We start from the raw sequence: 19,097 nt of genomic DNA on the forward strand, positions 1-19,097 counted from the left end.
CTATCCAACAGCCTGCTTTGTAGCACTTCTTTGAGCCAAATATGACCCAAACAAAAGTCGTGAACCCCTGCGCCCTCTCTCCTCAGCACTCCAAACCTGGTCCTCTTGTTCCAGTGACTGGAGTCATGTGAATCAGACACCCATGAAATTCCTTGGTCACTAAGCCTTATAACATTAGTATTCACTTCATTCCATGCTTTCTTTACAGGAATCTTTTTAAGATTGTGTCCACTTTATGAAGATTATTTCAGTTAAACTAGCATTTTGTCCATAAATACACTTAACCTGACATACACAAACTGAAGCACAACCCATATGTGCAAGTCATGAATAGACATATATATATATGACTGTTTATATATATACATTCACACACAGTAGCCAGAACATCAGGAGATACATATATAGATATATAAATATAAATATATCAATATAGATATCTATCGATATCTATCTATCATCTATCTATCTAATCAAACATCCTCTTGGGATCTTCCCTTGACTTTTCATCTTTCCTTCCCTTCCCATCTTTTATAAAAAGGCCATGTGAACACTCAGAGACACATAGGGAAGAATGCCATGTGACCACGGTGGCAGAGAATGGAGTGATGCATCTGCAAACCAAGGAGCCCCAAGAATAAGCAGAGCCATCAGAAGCAAGGAGAGAGGTGTGGTTATCCATCTTTTTTTCTCTGCTCACCCCCCACCCCTTCTTACCACGGAGATGTCAGTGAATCCAGTCCAGGCAAGACTAGTGTGGTAAGAAGGTTCTTCCTTGCCGATTCTTTATGTGCTGTAAGTTCCTTCTCAGATAGAAAGAAATGTAGTTTTTATCATCTTCAGTATATTTCCTTATATGCTTAACAGTTAACTTGTTTTCTTATTGTAATAATTTTTCCAACCATTCAGTAGCCTCCTCTGAGTGCTACCTCCTTACCATGCTAGTATGATACTTCACAGAGCTCCTACCAATTTTTAAATATAACATGATCTATCCATACTGGATCTCAAACTAACACAACTCATTGGCAAACTAACATTGTAGGAAAACCAAAGCCACTTGCCCACAGCAACTTGAAGTGAATTTTTTTTTTTTTTCTTAAAGATTCATTTCTTTATTTTAGGGAGGGAGGAGCGGAAGGAGAGAGAGAGTCTCAAGCAGACTCTCCACTGAGTGCACAGCCAACATGGGGCTTAATCTCAAGACCCTGAGATCATGACCTGAGCTGAAATCAAGAACTGGCCACTTAACCGACTGAGCCACACAGGTTCCCCTTGATCATGATATTCATAATAAGAGAATCAGTGTGGCAAAATTTGGGTTGTACTTGGGTTGTGAATGCTCAGAAAAAGGAAGTAGTGATCCTTATGAGCCAGCAATGCTTCCAAACAAAATTACAAAAAACCTCATTGTCTTTTTAAATGGAAATAATAACTGTGATCTAGATATTAATAGCCATGATCTAGATATGTTGCTTTTGAATTTTAGCAAACATGTCCCATGATGTTTGGAAGACAAAAATAGAAAAATTTAAGCAGAGTGTCAGAGCATTTAGGTGACCTGCTGATGCTGATTTACCTACGTGGAATTTTCAGTAAATTCAGGGTATAATCAGGGCACAGAATGCAAAGAATGAAGTATCTCTTTCTGCCACAGTCAGCCCCATCTCAGGAAATAGAACTACTCTTCACCCTACGGCTCCGATCATGTGCCTTGAGGTTATTTTTGATTCTTTTCTTTATCTTACTCTTCATATCCAATTCATCAGCAAGTTCTGTCACCCCTGTCAAGAACAACGAAGAGTCTGAGGTTTTACCTGGGCAGAAGTTAGTGAATCATGTGCCATAGTTTCATGGAGACAAAGGACAGCATAGTACAGCAATAGCAGTAGCTTGAGCTCAGCGTTTGTGACAGTTCTCGGAGTTCCAATATCCCACAGGGTGATGCCCAGAGAGTTGAGTGATACCTGCCCATGCAGTGGGTTGAATTACAGCACAACAACTCTGATATTTGGAAATCCACATCTTTTATAATAGACAGGAAGCCTGTCTCACCTTTGCTTTGAAGGGTATACTTATTTTCTAGGGCTACCATAACAAAGTGTCACAAACTGGGTGGCTGAAAATAACAGAAATTCATTCTCTCATAGTTCAGGAGGCTGAACGTCCAAAATCAAGTTGTTGGCAGGTTTGGTTCTTTCTGGAAGCTCTGAGGGAGGATATCCACACCTCTCTCCTTGCTTCTGATGGCTCTGCTTATTCTTGGGGCTCCTTGGTTTGCAGATGCATCACTCCATTCTCTGCCACCGTGGTCACATGGCATTCTTCCCTATGTGTCTCTGAGTGTTCACATGGCCTTTTTATAAGGACATCAGACAAAGGACATGGGTCGTAAGTGCTTAGATGTAGGGCCCACCCTTAGCCATTGTAATGTTATCTTAACTCAGTATATCTGCAAAGACCTTATTTCCAAATAAGAAACAGGGTCTTCAATTTTGAGGTTCTGGTGGTGGTGGCAGGAGCAGAAGGACAGGTGTCACAGATTTTATAATCTAATCTGAAAGGTGCCCCTGGGGCTGGCTTCATGGTTGTGTGACTTATGCATTTGCACAGAGCCCTGTGAATTAAAAAAGCCCACGCTTGGCTTACTGCTCTGGTCCTAAATATTACTAGTAAACTACTTGAACCAAGGGCTCTACAGGTTCATTTTGCACTTGGCCCTAAAAATGAGGTAGCTGGTGGTGTCTTATCACTCTTGTATTCTATTGGCTAGTACAGAGTCACTAGATTCAGCCTACACTTAAGGGGAGGAGCTTATACAAAATGTAAATACCATTAGGCAGTGAACATTGGGAGTCATTTTAGAGGCTGTCTATCACATTCTGCCCACCAGCTCCAATGATTCATCTTCCTTGTAAGTGCAAAATATACTCACCACCTCCCAAGGTCCCCAAAATTCTCACCCAATTCTAGTATCACCTCAGAATTTAGAATCTCAGCATCTAAATCAGGTCCAGAGGTGAATGAGGCTCTCCATGTACTTTTCCTTAAGTACAACTTTATGAATATAATTTCTATCTGTGACCTGTGAGACTAAAAAGACAAGTTATCTGCCTCCATACACCCAACATACAATGGTGAGACAGGCAGAGGAAAACTGCCTTGGACAGGTCAGTTCAAATAGGGGGCAAAATAGGAGTCACAAAGGAGTTCTCAATCCATAGCAATTCTGAAGTCCAGCCAGGCAAATATTGGAAGTTCCTTGATTGGGTCTCAAGTTCTGGGAATAATTCCCTAGGCTTTTTTTTTTTTTTAAGATTTTATTTATTCATGAGAGACACAGAAGGGGGGGAAAGATGTAGGCACACAGAGAAACAGGCTCCCTGCAAGAAGCCCGATGGGAGACTCGATCCCGGACCCTGGGATCACATCCTGAGACGAAGGCAGAGATGCTCAACCACTGAGCCATCCAGGCGTCCCTCTCTAAGGCTTTTAGTTCCACCCTCCGAACTTGGAGGTGGTTGGTTCCACTTTGGTTCCACTTTCTCATCTATCCTTCCTTTCTTCATAAAAGGTACCAGGTGTTTGCAGCCAAATACTTTTCTTAGCTTGCTTTCTGCAAGTAGAAATTTGGGGGTCCAATGACTTCATTTCCTACTATCTGTCCTTTTGGGCTAAAGCTGGAAGTGTTTCGCCAAATAGTTCTCTCAAATCTTTCTGGATTTTGTGTGAAACTCATTGAATTTTACTCCATTAGACAAAGCCACAATCATACATCTCTTTGAGATAAATTCTTCTCTACTTTTCTTTGCCCATTCTTTCTATCTATCCTTTTATTTATTTTTAATTTTTCAATTTAATTTAATTAAAAAAATCTATTTATACATGATAGACACAGAGAGGCAGAGACACAAGCAGAGAGAGAAGCAGGCTCCACGCAGGGAACCCGGTGTGGGACTCAATCCCAGGACTGCAGGATCACTTCCTGGGCCAAAGGCAGGCACTCCACCCCTGAGCCATCCCGGCATCCCACCAACTTAATTTAATTTTTAAAAAAGTAATCTCTACACCCAGCTTGGGGCTCAAACTCACAACCCTGAGATCAAGAGGCAGATGCTCTATTGATTGGGCCAGTCAGCTGGCTGGCCCCATCCTTTTAAAAATTGTTAACCTTACCTCACATGATTTTCTATTCTCCTTCTGTTCTTTATGGCATTTATTACTATTTAATATGTTGTATGTTTTACTTATTTGTTTTAATTTTTATCTGTTCCCTCATTTTTCTACCCCAATTATAAGCTACAACAGGTTAGTGAATTTTGCTTGTTTTGTTCATTATTTTATCTGCAGTGATTAGAACTGTCAGACATACTCAAAAGAAATGCTAAATAAATAAAATAATTTCAAAAAGGATTTGGAGAGTTTCAACACAGACATTCATCTGCTGTGAAACCTTGTAACATATAGAAATACATGAAAGATCACCTGCTCATGAAGCAAAATCAATAGAAACGACTTTTGAAGTCCTGGTATGAGGATAAGAAATTATAATAAAATACCTCCCTGAACACATATCAAAAAAGACAAACAAAACACATCTCCAACAACAAAAATAATACCATCATACACACACACATAGATTGACACACAGACTTTGGCATTCATTGTTGTGAATAACCAATAATTCCCTGATGAGGGGAGAGATAGTCATCAAATCTGAAATTCTATTATAGAAATTACTTAGAGTAATATATAATTTATAAACAGGATATACTTATAAGTATAAATAGTTAAAATTTTGTCCATATTGGATTATGGTAAGGTTATCATTTTCTTCTCTCTGTATCTTCAATATGACCATGAAAAATATTTAATGATCTTTGTTTTGTACTTAGAATAATTCTGAATTAAAGTCTGTAGAAAAAAAAAAAAAGTCTGTAGAATCCCTCTGTTATTCTCCAAGGTAACAATTTCTGATTGATTTATTTGGCTAAACAAATTGAGTTGAAATAATTTGTTAAAATAGTCTATTTTCAAGTTCAGTTCTTAGTATAGGAATCTGTAATAGATTTTTTCCCTTTTATGCCAGCAACTGAGAATTGGGTTTTTAGGTTAGAAGCTGCATTCTTTTCTTCTCCTCGAAGTAGAAGCACATCCAAAAGGGAAGGTGTCAATCCCATTGTATTTTTTTTCAGTATGACCTTCTCTTTAGAAGCCAACTGAGTATAACCAGGGGATGAATCTGAGGGCCCTGTGGAGCAGTTTGTCATTTTGCTGCATAGTGTTGGCTTACTAGTATGGGCTGAATTTTGTCCTCTTCTCCCCCCCAATTCATATATTAAAGTCCTAACCCCTAGGACCTCAGAGTGTGACTCTATTTGATACAGGATCTTTAGAGAGGTAATTTAGTTAAAATAAGGTCATTAAGATAGGCCCTAATCCAGTATGACCAAAGTCCTTACAAAAGTAGGAAATTTGGACACAGAGATGTACAGAGGGAAGATGATGTGAAGATACAGGAAGAAGACAGTCATCTATAGAGACCAATCCTGCTGACAGCTTGATCTGGAAAATCTCTGTCCAGACTGTGAGGAAATAAATTTCTATTGTGTAAGCCACTCAGTTTGTTATACTTTTTTTTTTTTTTTAGTTTGTTATACTTTTTAATGTCAGCCCTAACAAACTGAATTCTCATCTCCATTTGTCTTCTGGATGCCACTGACTCACTAGGATCTTTTTTAGGGAGGAAGCTGAAAGTGTGGTCTGAAGGTCTTCTGTCTCTGTAGAAGCAGCTGATAGTATTGGACAAATAAACCAGGGCTGTGCCTTCTCCAGCCTGTGCGAGAGCAGGGCAGCAACCTCCCTCCCCATCTTAGCTCCCCATCATGTTTCTGCCCAAAGAACAAACACGTTAATTATTTTTCTTCTTCCTCTTTTGCTTCTGCCTCCACTTTTTCCCCCTTTTATAAACTGCCAAGATTCTATTGGTCAGCATCCAATCCTAGTTAATTACCCAATCTAGTTATCTTGCATCATCCAAGGGAAAGCACTATCAGAATGACTAAAAATAGGTTAAAACACCAGTGACAGCAAATATTTTTTCCCAACAGAGACCTATAAAGGACACATCTCATCTTTAAATAATATGTATCTCATCCTGAAATGCCTTTTTCAGAATATACTCATTGCTTCCACATCTGAACCATATCTGAAGTAGATTCCCACACTACTCTTTGCGTTCCTCCTTTTCTTTCTTTTTCTTTTTGCAGATCCTGGTCACAATGGGAACCATGATCTCTCTGCTTTATATCTGGCTGTATTCCCAGAGCTTCCATTTCCATGTGGCACATCTTTATGCTCGCTTTGGGTATCCCAGTGCCCAACTTATTGTTGGCCAGAGATACCTGAAAGGTAACTTCTGGTGCTCATTTTACTGGGGAGCTATGGGAGTGGGGGATGAGGGATGGGACTTGCTCTTTGGATTTCTGAATCTGTAGGTTTATAAAAGATTTTAGCATCAAGCAGTTAACAGAGTCTTCTTTTTTTCCTATGATATCTTTTGTTTTTACCCAGGAGCTGGTGTGGTGAAGGATGAAGAGATGGCAATGTATTGGTTTAGGTATGAAAGACCAATCTACCAAGAGCAAAACTGCAGAGTTATTTCAGGAAGTGCTGAATAGAAAATCTTATGATTTTTGGTGCTTTTTTCCTAGAATGAAAATAAGGTAGAGATATAAACTCTATTAATATTTAAGTCTTGGTACCTTCTCTACTTTTTCCACTTGGTGGAGAGGCAGGAGTAGTGGTGGAGGTGATGTGGCTGATGCATTGAAAAACAGTCTACATCATGTAAGCAAACAATAGATTAGCTTTAAAAGAGCTAAATTGGGGGTGCCTGAGTGGTTCAGTGGTTAAATGTCTGCCTTCAGCTCAGGTCATGATTCAGGTTCCTGGGATCCAGCCCCTGCATCAAGCTGTCTGCTCAGCAGGGAGTCTGCTTCTCCCTCTGCCCTTCCCTTTGCCTTTCCTCCTGCTCGTGCTCACTCTATGTGCTCTCTGTCTCTCAAATAAATAAATAAAATAGTTTTTAAAAAGCTCAGTTGGAACACATGTAACGTTCTAGTTGAGATTTAGCACATCAGTAATTTTATTAACAGTGCTATGTGCTAGCATTACCGTATTAAAATTCTGAGCTCTTGACCATAAAAGACACATTAATTTGAAGTTTTAAAGTAGAAATACATATTTCTTATTGTTTAGTCCATTTTTTGGCTTAAATTTTATGCAACTGGTTTGTATTCAGTGTTCTAAATTTTTCACAGGCAGCTTTCTTTTCTTTTTTTTTTTTACGATTTTATTTATTTATTCATAAGAGACACAGAGAGAGGCAGAGAGAGGCAGAGAGAGGCAGAGACAGGAGAACCAGGCTCCATGCAAGGAGTCCGATATGGGACTTGATTCTGGGACTCCAAGATCACGCCCTGAGCCAAAGGCAGAGGCTCAACCGCTGAGCCACCCAGGCGTCCCAACACAGGCAGCTTTCTTAATTCTGACTGTATAATATTGGCCTGATGAGTCCTCACAGAAAAATATACAATATTATATGTTTAGTTTGAGAAAATAAGAATTACTTTAGAAAAATACACTTGAACACTCCACCTCACACTCTAGAGGTTAAAAAATAGAAACGGTCTCTGAGATGCTTGAAACTCTTTTTATGGAGACTGTGATAGAAAATAAGGACAAATTAGATGCAAAGCCAGAGTCACTTAATATAGAGAATGGGCTTTGAGTTCATGCAGTCTCAATTTACTTGTTACCATACTCTCTAAACTGTGTTGTCCAAAATGGCATACACTAGCCACAAAGATTATTGAGCACGTGAAGTGTGGCTAGTCTGAATAGAGAGGTAAAATACACACCAGATTTCCAAGATTTAATGTGAAGAAAGGAATATAAATTATATAGTTAATAATTCTTTATATTGATTACATGTTGAATAATAATGTGATAGGATTAAATAAAATATATTACTTAAATTAATTTTACCTATTTCTTTTAAAACTTTTAATGCAGTGACCAGGAAATTCAAAATTATGTATGGCTTGCATTATATTTCTATTAGATGATGCTGATGTACACTGCTGTACAGGATCTTATGATCCTGAGAAATGTTCAGTTATCTGAGAGAGAAGTGAACACATTTATGACTTTGCTATTACCCATGAACTGATGAGCTTATTCTTCTCAGATGTTGCCTTCCTTTTCTCTAGAATAGTGGTTGACAAACTTGGCTTCGTATTAGAGTCTCCTGGGTAGTTTTGAAACATGCTGATGCTTGGCTTCAGATTGACTTAAGTGAACAGAAAAAGCTCCCCAAGGGACTGTAAATGTGTAGTCAGGTCAAACCACTACTCTAGAAGTCTGCAGTGATTATAAAGTAAACATAAACCAGCAGAGGAAGCTATTTCAGGAACTCATTTCAACACAAAGTTGAAAATGGATATTCTGATAAAGTTCACCTGGCAACAGAAAAAGTAACTTTGAGAATCAGGAAGGAATGGCATGGCTATAGTGGAGCTAAATGTGGTTGGTGATTGACTAAACGAGGCTGAAGCCCCTGCAACTGGGAGTGTAGGCCACATACCTGCAATGTTGGCATCACCTGGCAGGCACTTGCTATAAATGCAGCATCTGAGACCCTAACCCAGCCCCCCAAGCAGAGATTTCATTTCAACAAGGTTCTAGGGTGACTAGTATGTGCATTAAAGTTGCCCTGAACAACATTTTGGAAGCCAGGTTCTGTCTTCCATGGGATAGTACAATTAAAGGCCAGTATGAAAAATGAAAAACCTTTCCATCTTTCAGTGATGGCATCCCTTGTCAGGAATAGGGTGGGGAAAGCATTACAAAAACAAGACCTTCCCTCATGTGCTTTTAAAACAGGATTTACAGTTAATGACTTACAAAATAATTTATGACTAATAAGGAAAACATTGAAAAAAAACAAAAATCACATATGTCCTATCACACAGTGAAGACTACTGTAAACATTTTGATGGATATTCTTCTAGATTTTTTTCAAATGACATATGTATAATATTCCTTAATTTACTTGAAGATTCCCCTATTTATGTTTAGTCCTTTTCCTAGTTTCTTACTATCACAAACTGCTGTTGGAAAGAGCCCTTCATCTATATCTTTTTGTACAGCTGATTTCCTTACCAAAAAAAGAAAAAAATCACTAAAAATAGAACCATCAGGCCAGATAAGTATCATTTCTAAAGCTTTTGGTACATATTGAAAAACTATTCTGAAAGGTTGTCCAAGTCCACTCTAGTATATATTCACAGATTTAAAAATATTTTTAAAATTATTTATTAATCTTTACCAACTGGAATAACAACATAAGCTGTCTCATTTAAAATTTATCATTTTTATCAATTATAAAGTTGAACATTTTTTTAAAAACATGTCTTGTAATTTTTGTTTCTTTTTCTGCGAATTGTCGGTTCATGTTGTCTGCCCATTTTTTCTCTGACTTTTATTTTTCCACTAATTTTCCAAAATTTTCATGCATCAAAAATAGCAAACTTATGTACATTTCCTTGTATTTCTGACAATTTTTCCCTAATCATAACTAACTTGAAAAAAAACTGCAAAGTAAGAAGGCAATAATTCTATTATTCATGTTGTCCAATATAATGGCCATCAGCCACATGCGGCCATTTAAATTTAAATTAATAAAGATAAAAAATTGAGTTCTTGGGGCATCTGGGTGGCTTAGTTGGTTAAGTATCAGATTCTTGATTTTGGTTCAGGTCATGATCTCAGAGGTGAGATCAAGCCCTGCACTGGACTTTCTGCTGGGCATGGAGCCTGCTTAAGATTCTCTCTCCAACTCGCTCTGCCTTTTCCCTCTAAAAATAAATAAATACATCAATAAATTAAATAAATAAATACATATTCAGTGTTTTTTTTTAAGACTTTATTTATTTATTCGTAGAGACACAGAGAGAGAGAAAGGCAGAGACACAGGCAGAGAAAGAAGCAGGCACCACGCAGAGAGCCTGACATGGGACTCCATCCAGGGTTTCCAGGATCATGCCCTGGGCTGCAGACGGCGCTAAACCGCTACACCACCGGGGCTGCCCCTATATTCAGTGTTTTAGTTGCACTATATACATTCCAAGTACTTAATAGCCACATGTGTGTAGCAGCTACTCTATTGGACAGAGCAGATATAGAATATTTCTATCTTTGGAGAGCTCTATTGGAGAGTACTGGCATATCCCATTTATACTACAGCAACTGGAAATAGTGCTTAAGGATTAGCTTATATTTTACCAAATTCCTAACATTCCCAGATGGTTCTTTCCTGTATTTTGATTTCCTGTGTATTTTGGAGAGAAGAGTATAATTATTTTGATATTTGGAAAAGCCAACAAATACGTTTGGAGCAAATAAGTGATTTAATTATTCTTATATTAGTTTTAAAATAAGTATTGCACAGGGGATCCCTGGGTGGCTCAGCGGTTTGGCACCTGCCTTTGGCCCAGGGTGCGATCCTGGAGACCCGGGATCGAATCCTACGTGGGGCTCCCAGTGCGTGGGGCCTGCTTCTCCCTCTGCCTGTGTCTCTGCCCCTCTCTCTGTGACTATCATGAATAAAATAAAAAAAAAAGTAAGTATTGCACATGCTTCAAATGAGAGACATTTTTTAATGAGACTTTTTAATGTTTGTCTAGATCTATAATAAGATGGTTCCCACTAATGGTTACATATTTGTATTGGCACTTCTTTTGATTTTACTAAGGACATACCTTTTTGTGAGACTGTTTCCTTGTTTTTTATTGCATACTCACTCCCCACCACCCTTCCAGCCCATATAACCAGTCCCCTTTTCTTTTCCTTTCTTTTTCAGACAAGCCTCCAAGCAGGACCATCCCTATGCTTCCTTTAAACCTTGCAGTAGGAAAACTTAAAAACATGACTGGATCCATGGAAGTAGGGTAATGAAATTAGCTGTCTTTTCTCTTCTAGTTGAGATGTCATTCCTTCTAAACCTGCCCCCATATGTTACCTGCAATTGACAGACAAAAGTGTTTTATATATAGTTCACTTCCTACTCTTGCCTTTTTATGTACTTACATTGTTATGAGTTATGATAAAAGTCACAAAGTAAGGGAATCCAAGATTCATACATGTGCATAGATTCCACTGGTTATATTCTTAAGGCATTCCATGAACTTGAGACGAAAGGCCAGGTTATTTCACGGTCCTTACAGTCTCCTACACCTTGGGTATACCATCTTTATGGCCTTATAGAATTTTCATATAAACAGAATGAAACATAAGAATCTAAGGGAGATAGCTCTCTTTGGGCACATTCTCCCTGTGTTTATTGCACTAATCCTCTTCTGGTTACTTGTAGTCATCAAGAGAAGTACGACTATTTTCTCTGGAGAAGTTCTCAATGTTTTTGAATAGTTCATAGTCTGTGACATTTTTTTATGCAGCTATTTTGAGACAGAGATATTTTGATAGGGTCCCAAAAATAAACCATTAAACTTTCAGCTTGCTTTTTATTTCAACTAATGTAACTGACATATATTCCATTACCAAGTAATGCATACAACCTCCTCCTTCAAATTCTATCCTTTAATCTACCTCAGACTGGTGAGTAGACAAGATTCAGAAAGAGGGATTCTCAGTGAGGTGCTGATAGATATAGAGTGAGTTTTGGGAATGGACATAACACTCAGGGATATTAGTTGCATGCATAATTTGGTAATGAAATTTTGAAATGATCTTTCCAAGGCAGCCAAGTCAAAATGGTATAGTCAATATGTTCTCTTATGACTGACAGCTGGTAGTTTCACAGCTGATGGACAGGCATGTCGAGTGGGGCCTGTCTCCAGTTACCACTTCCAAACTAGAATTTAGAATTTGCTTGCAAGAGAGGGGTCTCAGACACTACCTAAGAGTCTTGGCTAGAAAAACTCGTCTAAATAGGGGAAAAAAAAAAATCCAGCTGGACTATGATGCTGTAAGACTATTTCTTCATGTGGCTTTGATTTTATTATGAAGACACCTATGATGAAACTCAGATGAAACAGCACGTATTTCCCTCAATACCTTAGAATGAGTCCAAACAGGTGTTAACCTGGCCTTAGCCTAAACATTGGACATGCAGGTGCTTTCGGTTTACTTTTTCTTTACACGACTAAATAACTGCCTCTTCTAGGGATGTAGAGATTCTCCTTAATGTTGGTGCAAGACAGGGGATTCAAGAAGCTCAGGAACTTCTGGAGAATGTTATTTGGACCAGAAGCAAGCTCTTGCCAGCTACAAGAATTAGGAGTTTTTACAAACCGTAGTGTGTGTGCTGCACACTTCCTGGATCGAGACACTTCCCTCTCCCTCACTCACTGTTGCCTTGCAATGCTCAGTGGAACTTTAAATGGAAGTGGCTTTTAGTTATAGTTTTATATGCTGCTGCATCATCAATTTGCTGTTCAAAATCCTTTAAGCAAGGTATTGCTTGTGTTTTCCTGGGATCCAAGTTTGAGCTCTTCTGGATGGAGGAATATTTCATTTGGATTTCATTACTGCTCACCTCAGCTTAGTTTCAAGTCAGCGAACATTATATGAAGTGGTAGGAGGGAAAGAAGGAAGGAACCTGTCACCAGAGATTTGGCTTCTTGGATGTGTTAGTTGGCACCCACAGATCACTGAAGGAGCTAAACTCGTCATTAGCCTAATCTATGACATGTGGTGTTCTGCTTAAAATAAACTTGTTTTCTTGTCTCTAAATTTCAATTATCTGCTCTATTAGATTTCTATGGTATTTTATTGTATTACTTTTTGTATTACTTTGTGTAAAAAGTCCTTTATGGGGAAAAAGTTAAAAGGCTGTGAATATTGCCAACAAAAGAAAAAAGGATAAAATGTAAGATCTCACATTTACTGAGCACCTGTCATGTTGTAAGGTTTTTTCCTAACTGCTTTTAAGTATTTTAGCATTTATTAGTTATAAAAGCCTTATGAGGTGGATTGTGTCATCATTCTCATTTTACAGATGTGGGAATAAATGTGTAGAAGTCAAGTAATATGTGCAGGGTCATAAAATGAGAGGTAGAATAAGATTTTGAAATTCTTAACTAGTTCTGCTACCATTACTCTCTCAAATCTCCTTCCTAACAATTTCAAATATTCTCCAAGAGCAGCTACTTGGTTTATTAGGAGTACATAGTGAAAACTTGAGAACTTACCTTAGCTCAATAGCTCAATAACTCAGCCACATTTTCTGTCTTTTCTTTTTCTTTTTTTTAAGCATGAACAACATATACCTAAACTTTTAAAGAGGCATTTTAACCTTAAATATAGTTACCTTTATTTATTGCATTTAGATTATAGCACAATTCAGAAACATGTGAGGATGACAAAAATGTCAAATTAGAATTCAATAAAATGATTAAGCTGTTTAAAATACTTGTTTCATGTTTAAGTTTGAGTATCAAATTTATACTGTATGCAAGATGACTGAATCTTAGTCAATCTTTTGAAACTGCTTAAAGTCATAAAGCTGAACAGAAATCAAAACGGCTGCGCTGATGCTTTGGTGAACTTCTATCTTAAAGTAACCTCTTTCCTCTCCTTCCCAAATCTCCCCTCCTCCCTTCTTAGCCTTTTGTTTCGAGAACCCAATACCACCCTAAAGACAAGATGAAGGAGGCTAGTAGCACTTAGACAATTCCTGTCAAAATGGACTAGATCTTGTATTTCCCTATAACCCCTCCCCAACCCCAGCCCCTTCCTGTGGGAGGGCTTGCAGTTTTTGAAGGCCTTAGCCTGCTTGCTATAGCCTCCTTTGCTCCGCAAAGCAATAAAGCTATTGTTCCTCTTTATCCCAAACTCTGTCTTCACACTGTATTTTGATTCCAAAGCACAGGGGTTAGTTTTGATAACACTTCTTGTCCAAACTTGCTCAAACTCACAAAGATGTTGATGAAATGGTCCAAGATCGTTTTTTGTTCTGCTTTCATATTTCATGAAGCAATTAAAAACCTTCCAGTATAGAAAATCCAAAATACATAAACTAAATTCTTCACTTGAACTGTTGATAACAGTTCCACTTTTAAGAACTTAACATTTTCCCAGAGGACACAGTCTTCATTTCAATCTATATTGTTTGAGATAAAGCTCTGGAAATTTTATCCTGAGCCATGAGTATTCATTTGCATAATACTAGGGCAAAACTTTCTGGCATCATGTAAATGAATTTTTTTTTAGACTTTCACAATGATACCACTTTACTGCATTGCATTCTAAAGCAGTATATCAAAGACTTGTTTATAGTGACAACCAAAGCCTGCCATTATGCTGCTACCATAGAAATAACCACTACCTGGTGTTCAATGTCTTTATTTTTAAAAATTCCTTTAGTTGATGTCTATGAATATCTCCAACTAACATTGATTTTAGGTATTTGAGGGTGTTAATATGTCTTCTAACAGCTCTTCATTGCTGAAATAAAGTGGTAGAGTAATTCAAGTTATTGAAAAACATAACTGCAATTAGAAAGGCCATTTGGGACTCACTATAAAACCCCTTCAATTTTGACTTTCTTACCACTTGAGTGTTAAATAGGGCATGACCTGCCAGTCCACTGAGCCGATTGAAGCCAAACTCTTCATGCAAAACCAAAGTGTGAAATATCAGGATTTCCCTGACTCCAAAGATCTTCTTGCTTTCCTTTCTGTAATTGGGGAAAGATTCAAGTGGGAAAAGCAAGAAACAAGAAAGAAATTGAAGGGAGGAGGCGGGGAGAGACAGAGACAGACAAGAGGACACAAATTTGTAAATATTTGTTGGCTTAGAGAGAGAGACCAGATTTTGCTGCCCCCTTCCTTCCCCTGTACTCCTTATAAGTCACAATGGTTGAGACTCTGCTCTCTTGTCTATGCCCCCAGGTTCCTGTTTAATTGTTTTGATATCTTGATCTTTTTTCTTTGCAAGGCAGGTCTGCCTTGGCATCAATATATAAAAATATTTTACATTCAGGTATAGATTTATGGAACACAGATCTTAGGCCTTTAACTCAATGAATTTTGCACATTATCACCTGCATAACCACCAGTCAGAAGATTTTGATTTCCAATATTCCTTCCTAATCTATTCCTCCAAGTAATCACTCTCTTGTTGTCTATCACTTCTGAGTAGTTTTGCCTGCTTGTGAATGCTGTCATATTTGTGTGTAAATTTGGTTTAAAAATTGTACTATATAGTCTGTTGTATCTGTATTCTTTCACTCATGCTTGTTTGTGAGATTTATTGTCATTGCCTGCAGCTGAAGTTAATTCATTCTCTTTTTCTGGACAGTATTCCAGTGTATGATGTCACTACAATATATCCTTTCTACTACTCATGGGAGTTTAACTTAAATGGTTGTTTCCAGTTTCTGGTGATTACCAAAAGAATGCCTATGAAAATTCTTGTATGTGTCTTTTGATAGATATATGCACTAATTTCTTTTGGATATATATCCAGGAATGGAGTTGTTGGGTAGAGGGTACACACAGGTTTAGCTTTAGTTTGTTCTGCCAAATATTTCTGCAAAGTGGTTGTGCCATTTTACACTCCTACCACCAATGTTTGAGAGTTCCAGTTTCTCCACACCCTTGCCAACATTGAGATAGGTCAGTCTTTAAATATAATCTCTTCTGGTCATCGCAGAGTGTCATCTTACTGTAGTTTCAATTTGTATATTTCTGATGAGTAATAGTGGGGAACACTTCTGTTTGAAAGAGTTTATGAAGAGTGTATGGGTCTTAAATGCAGCATGTTTTGCATTTAAGATCCCCTCAAAAGAGCCTGTCTATAGTCTCCTGGAGTTGAACTTTCTAGTGTGGCCACATGCTCAGAGGCACATGGGATAGACTAATGGTGCAAACCGAAATAGTGATTAGGTGCCTTTCAATGGTCTCAACAGAGCTAGGGTTTTGGAGTTAAGTTTTGTCACCGTAGGATTCCCTGGGGTAATGGATATAAGCTCAGTCAGGAAACCAACGAGAATTATAACTGGTAGTTCAAACAAATTTCTTATGACCATGCTTTATTACAGACTTTTGTAAGGTACAATCTATATATACTGCTTTGGGAAGAACTATCAAATCAGGCCATTTAGTAAGATTCATTGAATCTTGATTCCCCAAGTTACCTTAAAGCAGTGCCAATATCTGAATCAACTTTTTGGATTCTTAGCCTAGGGTCCAACTCAATACTAGAAGTTATCAATGTAGCACTTTAAATTCTTAATGAGTCTTTGATATCTACTCATTTTTTTTTTTTTTTGGCTAAAGAAAGCATAGTAAATCCTTCTCTCATTCTTCTACTTGCAGCTCACTCTGTTCTCTCAAGAAGGCAAGAGAGCACACTTGCATGTGTGCCAGTTTGAGAAATGATTGCACTAGTTTTGCAGTCTCAAACAAATGGCGTCAACTTTCAGAGCCTATGTTCCCTGAGCTGTGTGTGCCTTAATCAGTAGCTTTGGTGTTGACGTGAGGATTACATGAGCTTTAAAAAAAGCATGTAGTGCAATTCTTTGCCTGATGTGATCATATTGAAGGTGAGTATATTAGTTATCTGGCATGAGAAAATGAGAGAAGAGCCATTTTCTGTCCAAAGTGGACTGACAATAAAGCAAATGGAGTTTAAGCCCCCGGGCCTCTTAGCAGGGAGTCAAAATAAGACATTTTAACTGAGGTAGGCAAGGATCACTTTCTCCTCTCATTTTGACTTGCTTTCCATCACATTTGCCCTTCCACCAACTGGCAATGGGGAGCTTCAGGCATTTCTGGGCTTCAGTTGTGGGAAAGTTGACTTTGGGAATGTGTTTAGTTTGGGTTTATGGGACATATTTGACTCACATCTCTACACAAGGTTGAGTTACTGCTAGCTGTCTTGGTGTTGGAATAGCTTCTAAAAAAACTCCACTCCTACTGTGATTTGCTTAGGTGCAAGGCCAGAGGTGCAGTCAAGCTGCTGAATGTGTATAGTACCCAACATCAGAGGCATGTGGGTAGCAGGGGAGGAAATGATTTGATATGTACTCAAATAGGTGCAACTGTTAGAAATTCCCTTAACCCTAGAACTCACATGTTAAAGACACTTGACAAAAGCCTCCCTGATATTGACCACAATCTTAAAAATTTATATGAAGTTACCAGTAATGAGTTGTGAAGCTGAAGGAAGCTCTTCTGATGGTTTCATAAGTAAATTGTGAGCAAACCTGCTTACGGAAATATCGAACTCCATCTTCTCCATGGAAATCATAAAATAATTATCATACGAAAAGTTGTTCAAGGAGCATGAAGTTCAAAGAAGAGTAAAAAAGACTCATCACATCAGTGTGTCAAGAAGTTAATAAAATTATGATATTTTTCTGGACATTTATGGTGTCTGTCAGTTTTTAATTTATTACTTATTGTGATTTCTTTTCGTATTCCCTGATACACTTGTACTCATTTTTGAATCCACAAGTTTGCTTTTTTTCTATAAGAAACCTTCAAATTATATAAACGTCTGGGGCATGTTACCTGAATCTACCCATTTGTGATCATTTCTACCCAGTAGCCAATGACCCAGAAGGACCTTGTTAGACACGTCTCAGCTTGTGGTTTTCCTTGGCTGTGAGTTCTAAAGCACCATGAAACTGAGAAACCTGAACTATGTGATAGTTGCAGTGGTGGTATCTTTAAAAATTTCATTCTACATAACAGATAAACATAGAGGGGAAAGAAAGAGAGGCAAACCATAAAACAGACTCTTAATTATAGAGAACAAACTGAGGGTTGCTGGACATGAGGTGGGCAGAGAGATGGGCCAAATGGTGATGGGCATTGAGGAGGGCACTTATGATGAGCCCTGGTGTTGTATGTAAGTGATTAATCACTGAATACTACCGAAACTAATACCTGAAATGAATTATGTTAACTAACTGGAATTTAAATGAAAACTTGAAAGAAAAAAAATAAAAATATCATTCTGCTATCACATTACTTTATCTCCTTTTGGCAAGTTGAGTATTGGCTTTGCATTCCTGAAGGAGGAAAAGGGGGTTCTCAGTCCCTTTCCCTAACGGTGTAAACACAGAGAAGACTTTGAATCTGTGAATTCCTGACTGTGAAAATGAAGTGACAAAGTGTCCATCAGATGAAATGACGATGCCCCAGAAGTACATTGTGAGGGAGTACAACCCTATCATCGTAGTCATTTTATGGGTAAAGAAGAGGAGGCATAAGAAGGTCCAGTGGATTTATCAAGGACGTGGTGATTGGGATTAGATCCAACTAAGTACTGGATTAATGAAACTCTGTAACTCATTGCTACCTTGCTAACTGATTCACTTCAAAAACGTGAAGAAGAAAGATTCACCTTGAATGTGCTTCGATATTGATGTTTCCTTGGCAACAGGTTTGAAGTTAAAAGCAAAATAGTGATTGAACATAGGCAATTATGTTATAAAATCGTGGGCTCAGAGGCAGTATTCTCGGAGGCTCCTTCCCATCCTTTGTTAATTGAAAGGAGAAGTTCTTTATGTTAGGTGCTGCCATGTAGCAGTGATTTTAGAAAAAGCTGTTTCTTAAACAGATTTCGAAAATCTGAGATCATTTCCCTTAAAAATCTGAGGCCATTTCCCTTTCCTTATGAATCTCCTTCTGCTTTGGCCTTTTTTACTTTCTCAAAGTAAATCAGAGCCATGTGTGTAATTAGCACTTACACCCACCTCCTTGAGATCGCGTCATCAGTACCTGTCTCTAGTGGAAGGGATTCGTTACAATTTTGTTGCAATTAAATACAGACTAGTGTGAACATAAGGTATATTATTAATAGAATACCCTTCTTTCTTTCTCTAAATTCCTTGGTTAGGCCAAACCATTCCAGTGCTACATTCCTTGTATAATTTTGCTTTTAAAAAGAGGTGCAGGGCACCTGCATGCCTCAGTTGGTAAAGTGTCCGACTCTTGATTTCACAGGTCATGATCTCAGGATTGTGAGATTGAGCCCTGCTTCCAGCTCTGAGATCAGTGGGA

General features: G+C 38.1%; 1 long non-coding RNA gene across 1 annotated transcript; it reads right to left on the reverse strand.

Annotated features, from left to right (window-relative positions):
- Window positions 1-13,908: 13,908 nt before the first annotated feature.
- Window positions 13,909-17,340, reverse strand: LOC140623475 (uncharacterized). The gene is made up of 3 exons (XR_012023086.1): window positions 17,229-17,340; window positions 14,635-14,761; window positions 13,909-14,529 (listed from the first exon to the last, which is right to left on the reverse strand). It is a non-coding gene; the product is annotated as an uncharacterized lncRNA (long non-coding RNA).
- Window positions 17,341-19,097: the final 1,757 nt, after the last annotated feature.

Source organism: Canis lupus, chromosome 33 (genome assembly GCF_048164855.1).
Source record: "Canis lupus baileyi chromosome 33, mCanLup2.hap1, whole genome shotgun sequence".
Taxonomy (NCBI): Eukaryota; Metazoa; Chordata; class Mammalia; order Carnivora; family Canidae; genus Canis; species Canis lupus.